This window comes from Sphaerodactylus townsendi, linkage group LG11 (assembly GCF_021028975.2).
Source record: "Sphaerodactylus townsendi isolate TG3544 linkage group LG11, MPM_Stown_v2.3, whole genome shotgun sequence".
NCBI lineage: Eukaryota > Metazoa > Chordata > Lepidosauria > Squamata > Sphaerodactylidae > Sphaerodactylus > Sphaerodactylus townsendi.
In genome coordinates this window covers 70,759,978-70,767,162 of record NC_059435.1, presented here as the reverse complement: position 1 = coordinate 70,767,162, position 7,185 = coordinate 70,759,978, and positions in this window count along the sequence as shown.

Here is a 7,185-nt window from a genome sequence, read left to right as displayed (position 1 = left end):
AACTAAGCCAACGCAGCTCAGGCAATCAACAACCTGAGACAAATATCTCTTCAGCGATACCTCATCAGGATACCGTGATCGCTTGTAACCAGGACATGTTTTTTTTTTAATTCTGGCCCTCCAAAGCTATAGATGACAGATTTGCGGAAAATTGGTAATCAGTGGTCTTCTTGAATGCCACTGGACAAGCAAACTGCCATAGTCGTCAGTGCTAGAAGTGTGAATTACAGCAGAGTGAAATCATCAGTGCTCTTATTGCAGAAAATAAGTATTGGAATAAACCAGGGATATCTGTCTGTCCCCTTCTATCGCTTTCTTCTGCCAGCAGGTGAAGACTTTTATGTTTCATCTGGCATTCCCTCCTTCCTACCCTATGCTTCAATGGTTGTTTTTTTAATGTTTTCACATATATGTTTCAGTTTTGCTTTAAATAGACTTTATTATGGAGCACCTTCCTTATGAGGAGCACCTTCCTTATGAGGAGAGGCTGCAGCGTTTGGGACTCTTCAGTTTGGAGAGGAGACGTCTGAGGGGGGATATGATTGAAGTCTATAAAATTATGCAGGGGGTAGAAAATGTTACAGAGAAATTTTTTTCTCTTCCTCACAATACTAGAACCAGGGGGCATTCATTGAAAATGCTGGGGGGAAGAATTAGGACTAATAAAAGGAAACACTTCTTCATGCAACTTGTGATTGGTGTTTGGAATATGCTGCCACAGGAGGTGGTGATGGCCACTAACCTGGATAGCTTTAAAAGGGGCTTGGACAGATTTATGGAGGAGAAGTCGATCTATGGCTACCAATCTTGATCCTCTTTGATCTGAGATTGCAAATGCCTTAGCAGACCAGGTGCTCAGGAGCAGCAGCAGCAGAAGGCCATTGCTTTCACCTCCTGCATGTGAGCTCCCAATGGCACCTGGTGGGCCACTGCGAGTAGCAGAGAGCTGGACTAGATGGACTCTGGTCTGATCCAGCTGGCTTGTTCTTATGTTCTTATGTTCTCTTATTATCTGTTTTTATAATGTTCTCTTTTTAATTGATAGCCCCTTGGATGGTTCTGGCAGGGAAGAAATGTGGGATATAAATTCTGTCAATCGGTGAATCAGCAACAACGTACTTAAACTGAAGTTCGAGTCAAATTGTTGAAATGAATTTGATTTTGAATTTCTGGACGGTTTGCATTTTAGCACAGAGACCACAGCAGATTCGGCTGGGTGTGGACAAATAGCTGTGCTGACTCTCCAGCGGCAGCGTACGCTTTCTGGCTTTCTGTGAGCTCTGAGGATGCTGAATTGAAGCTGAACTTAATAACTGAAGCTGAACTTAATACAAAGTCAGTACAAATCAGCAAAATTAAACACAGACTATCCTGTAATTAGGGATGTCAAATCTGGGTTGGGAAGTTCTTGGTGATTTAGGGGTGGAGCCTGGCGAGGGCGGGGTTTAGGGTGGAAGTTCTTGGTGATTTAGGGGTGGAGCCTGGAGAGGGCGGGGTTTAGGGTGGAAGTTCTTGGTGATTTAGGGGTGGAGCCTGGAGAGGGTGGGGTTTAGGGTGGAAGTTCTTGGTGATTTAGGGGTGGAGCCTGGAGAGGGTGGGGTTTAGGGTGGAAGTTCTTGGTGATTTAGGGGTGGAGCCTGGCGAGGGCGGGGTTTAGGGTGGAAGTTCTTGGTGATTTAGGGGTGGAGCCTGGAGAGGGTGGGGTTTAGGGTGGAAGTTCTTGGTGATTTAGGGGTGGAGCCTGAAGAGGGCGGGGTTTAGGGTGGAAGTTCTTGGTGATTTAGGGGTGGAGCCTGGAGAGGGCGGGGTTTAGGGTGGAAGTTCTTGGTGATTTAGGGGTGGAGCCTGAAGAGGGCGGGGTTTAGGGTGGAAGTTCTTGGTGATTTAGGGGTGGAGCCTGGAGAGGGTGGAGTTTAGGGTAGAAGTGATTTAGGGGTGGAGCCTGGAGAGGGCGGTTTAGGGAGGGGAGGGGACTCAGCAGAGTTTAATGACGTACTGGCTTCAAAAGTCCCATTGCTGTTTTAATAACTTTATCCTTTTTAGTTTGTTTGTTTTTTGCTCCATCAGATATTAGAGTTAGCAAATTTAAGATGGAGTCTAGCATTCTCCCAGAATTATGGCTGATCTAAAAACTTCAGAGCTCTGTTCCTCTGGGGAAAAAGGCGTTTTGGAGGAAAGAGCTGTGTGGAGTTCCTCCCCGAAATGTTTTTTTATAATGCCCTCAAGACGTTATATTTGCACTGTACAGAAAGGGCCTATGGCATTATATCATGCTGAGGTCAGGGGCATATCTACTGAAAATTGTGCCTGGACCAAGCTTTCAAACTGTGCTCCCACCAAACTCACTAGTGTCTGCCTCCGTCCCCCTCATGGCCAATGTCCTTCCCAGCCCCACTGGGTGGCCAGGCGAGGGAGGCACCCATTTACCTGGTGCTCTGCTCTTGGAAACGGGCCACCCAAAGTTCCTCGCCAGGTCCCGAGTACAGCGTGCCTGTTCTGTGCCTATTCTGTTGGGGGCGGAGCCTGAGGAGGGCAGGGTTTGGAGACGAGAGGAATTTCAGTGGGGTACAATGACATGGAACTCACCTTCGAAAGAGGCCATTTTCTCCTGGTGAATTGATCACTGTCACTTGGAGGTCAATCATAATCTCAGGAGATCCCCAGCTACTACCTGGAGGTTGGCATTCGCACCTGTAGAGGTGGCCAATAAATGATCTAAATAAAGAAAGAACATGGCAGGGTGGAGGTTAATACATTGTTGGAAATGCTAGTGAACTTGTTGAGTCATCTGGATGGGAGACCAAAATGAGTCCTACGCAAGATACACGTATAATAATATCTATCTATCTATCTATCTATCTATCTATCTATCTATCTATCTATCTATCTATCTATCTATCTATCTATCTATCTATCTATCTATCTATCTATCTATCTATCTATCTATCTATCTATCTATCTATCTATCTATCTATCTATCTATCTATCTATCTGAAGTCATGCCCGCAGGGGTTGCAAGGAAGAGGCGAGACGCGGTGATATCATCCGGTGGAGAGAGCCAGCAGCAGGAAGTGTGCGATCCTTGGATGCAGGCAACTCTACCGTGTGTTCGGCCCTGGCACCTTTTATTAGGGTTTACAATAGGGGCGGCAATGGAGGCGTACCGGGAGGCGGGAGAGCGGGAGAGTATCATATGATACATGACATCATGGAGTTGCCTACGTGCGGGAGGAAGCGTCCGTGTCTGGGTCTAATCCACACCTGGGGGCAAGAGCCCTTTTGTCCCTTTGTCTGGGACACCTGGTGACCGTGAGTCGGGTAGTTCATGACCTGTGACTCACGGGGGACCGGGGGGTGGGGGAGCGTGTGCCCCCAGAAGGCCGCAGCTGGCACAGGCATTCCATTTGCTCTATCTGCGGTTCTGCTGGGTTCGCGGGCTCACCCCTACACTATCTATCTATCTATGGTCACGGCAAAGCTAATTTATGGACCATCCTGATTTCTATCAGCCTCCAAGTGTCATAAATATACAAATATAAAGTAAAGCCCTGGGTCAGCTTTCTGGGGTCTAATATTAATCAATATATTTTCTTGCTCCTTTGTGATCGTTTTCATCTGGACTCAGCAATATGGAAAAAAAACGAATCCATCATTTTTCTCCCACCCCCACCCCCCATTTATTTACTCCTCTGTATAAGTTTGCTCTATCGATTTCTCTGTTTTCCATGCAGTTGTTATGTGCCAGCAAGGGTGCCTTTGACATTCAGCACATCAGACACATGACAATCCAACTTGCCAATGCAGTTAAATTTTTTTATATAAAATAAAAAGTATAGATCTCCACAAGAAGACAGGCATACGCACAAAATTCCGAACCTGAGAGCATGTCTCAACACATCTCATGGCTTTGGCTAGGGGGAAAAAAATAAGTTTAACAGGATATTACAGCTCTCCGGCAATATTTCCAGTGTACAACAACATTATAGTTGGTGTTAAACTTTATTACTAGCCCTGTGATAAAATTAGTTCAATATTGGTTGCTTTTATAATGCACTTTTACAATTGCAACACGGCATAATGTGATAGTAAAATAAAAAAGATGGGACCTGGAGGCAGGAACGGAAAGCAACATAAAGAGACGATACAAACAAGGGTAGTGTTTTGCTGCCTTAATACAGGGTTGGAACGACCATAGAGGCAAACCCAGGAAAACAGTCGCGGGCGGTACGAATCCAGAGGCATCACGCAGAGAGAGCCGCTGTTAGCATTTTTGAGCTTATTCACATTTTCCAATGAAATAGAACAAGGTTGGTGGTGCTGCGCAGCAGTTTTCCTCCTGCCAGTATTTCCATGTTGCCCTCGGCTCTCAGTCTCTAATAACTATAATAGTAATGATCCCGCCGCGTATTAAACAGGGGGCATTAATGCATGGAGTACATACCCTGTGGCTATTTGCTTCAGCAGTGCGGTTTTCCCGCGTTTTTCTGTTTACTCTGTGAAGTGTAGGGTCAGCTGAGCTCGCCCCCCTCACTTCTGTTTTGCTCAAGAAGTGGTGGTAGGACCGTCCAGTGGGAAGATCTCTTGTCTAAGCCTCCGTAAAGAGAACCTGCTAGTGTATGGCTGAGAGCCGTGGGTTCTAATCTGATGAACTGGGTTTTTTTTAATCCAGCTCCTACATATGAAGCCTGTTGGGTGACCTTGAACCATTCACAGTTCTCTCAGAACTCTCTCAGTCCCACCTGCCTCACGAGGGGTCTGTTGTAGGGAGGGGAGGGGAAGGTGATTGTAAATCACTTTGAGTCTCCTTGAAGGTAGAGAACAGCAAGGTACAAAAAACAACTCTTATAATAAATGAGAACTGCAGAAGAGATTTAAGATGGGGCGGTGGATCGTGAAGGATCAGCACAGTGGGATACTGTGTCTGTTTACTCAGAAGGAAATCCCACTGAGTTCAATGGGACTCGCTAGCAAGCAAGCATGAGGTGGATTGCATTCTTCAAAACTGACTCATGGAACCTGGAATAAATGTTGCTAATGTTTAAGGAGCTGTTGCCAGGCAGTGACTGTCAGCCGGCAGGGGGCTTGTAGGTGGGGAAATGAGGATGCCACACCACTTCTGGTAAAAACCTGGAAGTAACATAGGGGCTTTCCCCACTGACAGAGTTGAACTTGTTTCTACCTAGGTTCGCCTCAGTGAATCCCCACTGCCACCGAGATTAGCATTGTTTTGTCTCAGTCCCCCCCCCCCCCAGAACTGCGACATCCTTGTCGCAGTCATGAACTACACTTTTCTGCCGGAACAAGGTCGATACCGCTTCGAAGCTTCGAAGTGGGGAAGCATCGAAACGAAGCCTCATCAGTTCAACCAATCATGAGCCGCTTTTGTGGCATTTGCAGAACGGGGGAGTTGTGGCAGGCAGAAAGCACATGTAACTGTAAACTGTAAACTGTAAAAACTGTAAAAAAAGAACGCTCCCGTTTCCCACCGTAACACAAGCACCAATCACGATCGAGGAGCGAAACAGGCACCAAGATGATCCCGCCCACTTAGCTCGGTTCCAGGGGGCCAACTCAGTTGCTGTGGGGACAGCCTGGAATCGCCCTCCACTGAAGGGAACTGAGTCGACCTTAGCTCCCTTCTGTAGTGGGGAAAGCCCCATAGAGTCGTTCTATAAATTGCTGGAAATACTATGATAAAACCATGGAGTTTTGGTGATTCCTAGAGCTACCCTGTGTCACTTCCTTATTTTCACATGAGGCTGCCATTTAAAAAAAAACGTTCTCCAACTTTATTTTTCTTGGCAGCCCTACACTGGCTCCATTTTATTTTGCTACAGTAAACCAAGGTGGCTACCCCTCTGGAATTACAAGCACCAACCAGCCATTTAACTCTGATGCTCTGGAGCCATTGGAGGCTCTTACTTGTGTTGTGCAGTTTCCCTGCCGACATAATCCTCCTTTGTTGGAGGTTTACGGGAGGGGGAATCAAAACCCAGTTTGCAGTGTTGAGTTATATCTTCTTCGTAGGGACACAGTGTGCAGGTTTGCTGGAGCCGGTTGTGCCTGTGTCGCGCTGTGTTACATCACATCAGGTGGGCCTTGCTAGGGCAGGAATTGATCAAAGGGCAACATAATTGGCTCCAACCTTGTGATTCACATTTAAAGGAGAAAGCGCACATTCCATGCCCCTCTCCCCCAGATGGCCTCTTTTGTGAGAGCTTTCTGACAGACAGACACAGCAGAAGGATTAGAGAGGGGGAAAGAACTGACGAGTGCAAAAAGATTACTTGTTTGGCTACAATAGGAACAAGTTGTCTCGCTTCTAATAAAATAGATTTATGCTTATGATTGGCTAGTATATGTACCGAGGTTTCCTTTCGTTTGTTTTGGAAAGGATCCAGAGAGCCCTTTGGTGAGCCGTGAGCCTGTCAGTGTGATAGAAGACATTTAATTGACGGCTTCTGGGAGACTCGACGCGTCCACCTAGAGAGGCTGTGCCTCTGTGTGAGTTGCTGCTCTAGGACGTCTCTTCCTGATCAGCCTTCTCTGTGGGTGGGGAATTCTGCTCTCCTCGATCTTGGCGCCTTTCTCCTAATTACCAAGCAGAAATCCCAGGGTAGTAACTCATCCAGAGCTGTGCCATTCCCTTTTGAGCTAATTGCACTTGAGGCAGAGGCACGGCAGGATCACCCACCTTCAGAGGCTGCCCTTATTGTCTCTCTTCATGAGTCACTGTTCTGATCTGTCTTCCTTCCAATCAGGAACTACATCCAGAGTAATCAGCGGGCTTTTATGCACATGTAGTTCACTTTGCATTCAGCGTACATGCCCTATTGGTCAGATTTTCATTTGTGCGCTCGTTTTCTCCTCTTCCGAACTGTCTGTGTTTCAGATTCAAGGATCCTTGCATTTTCTGAAACCTTAAAGCGTGAATTTTTCTTCCTCTTTGAAGGGGAAACGAAGGAAACAATCGAGCATAATCATTTCCCTGGGATTTTCTCTTCCATTCCCTCCCTTGCCAGTTTCTGCCCACACCACCGCCCTCCTTCCTCTCAGAGAGGTTCGTGCTGTGGAGAACCTGGCAAAATTGATCATGCTTGGATAGTCACGAAAGTGCACCTGCACCTCCCGAGCCCTGGAAAACACTGAAGGAAGAGGGGGAAGTGTCCAGGAGGTGTTTTTTTT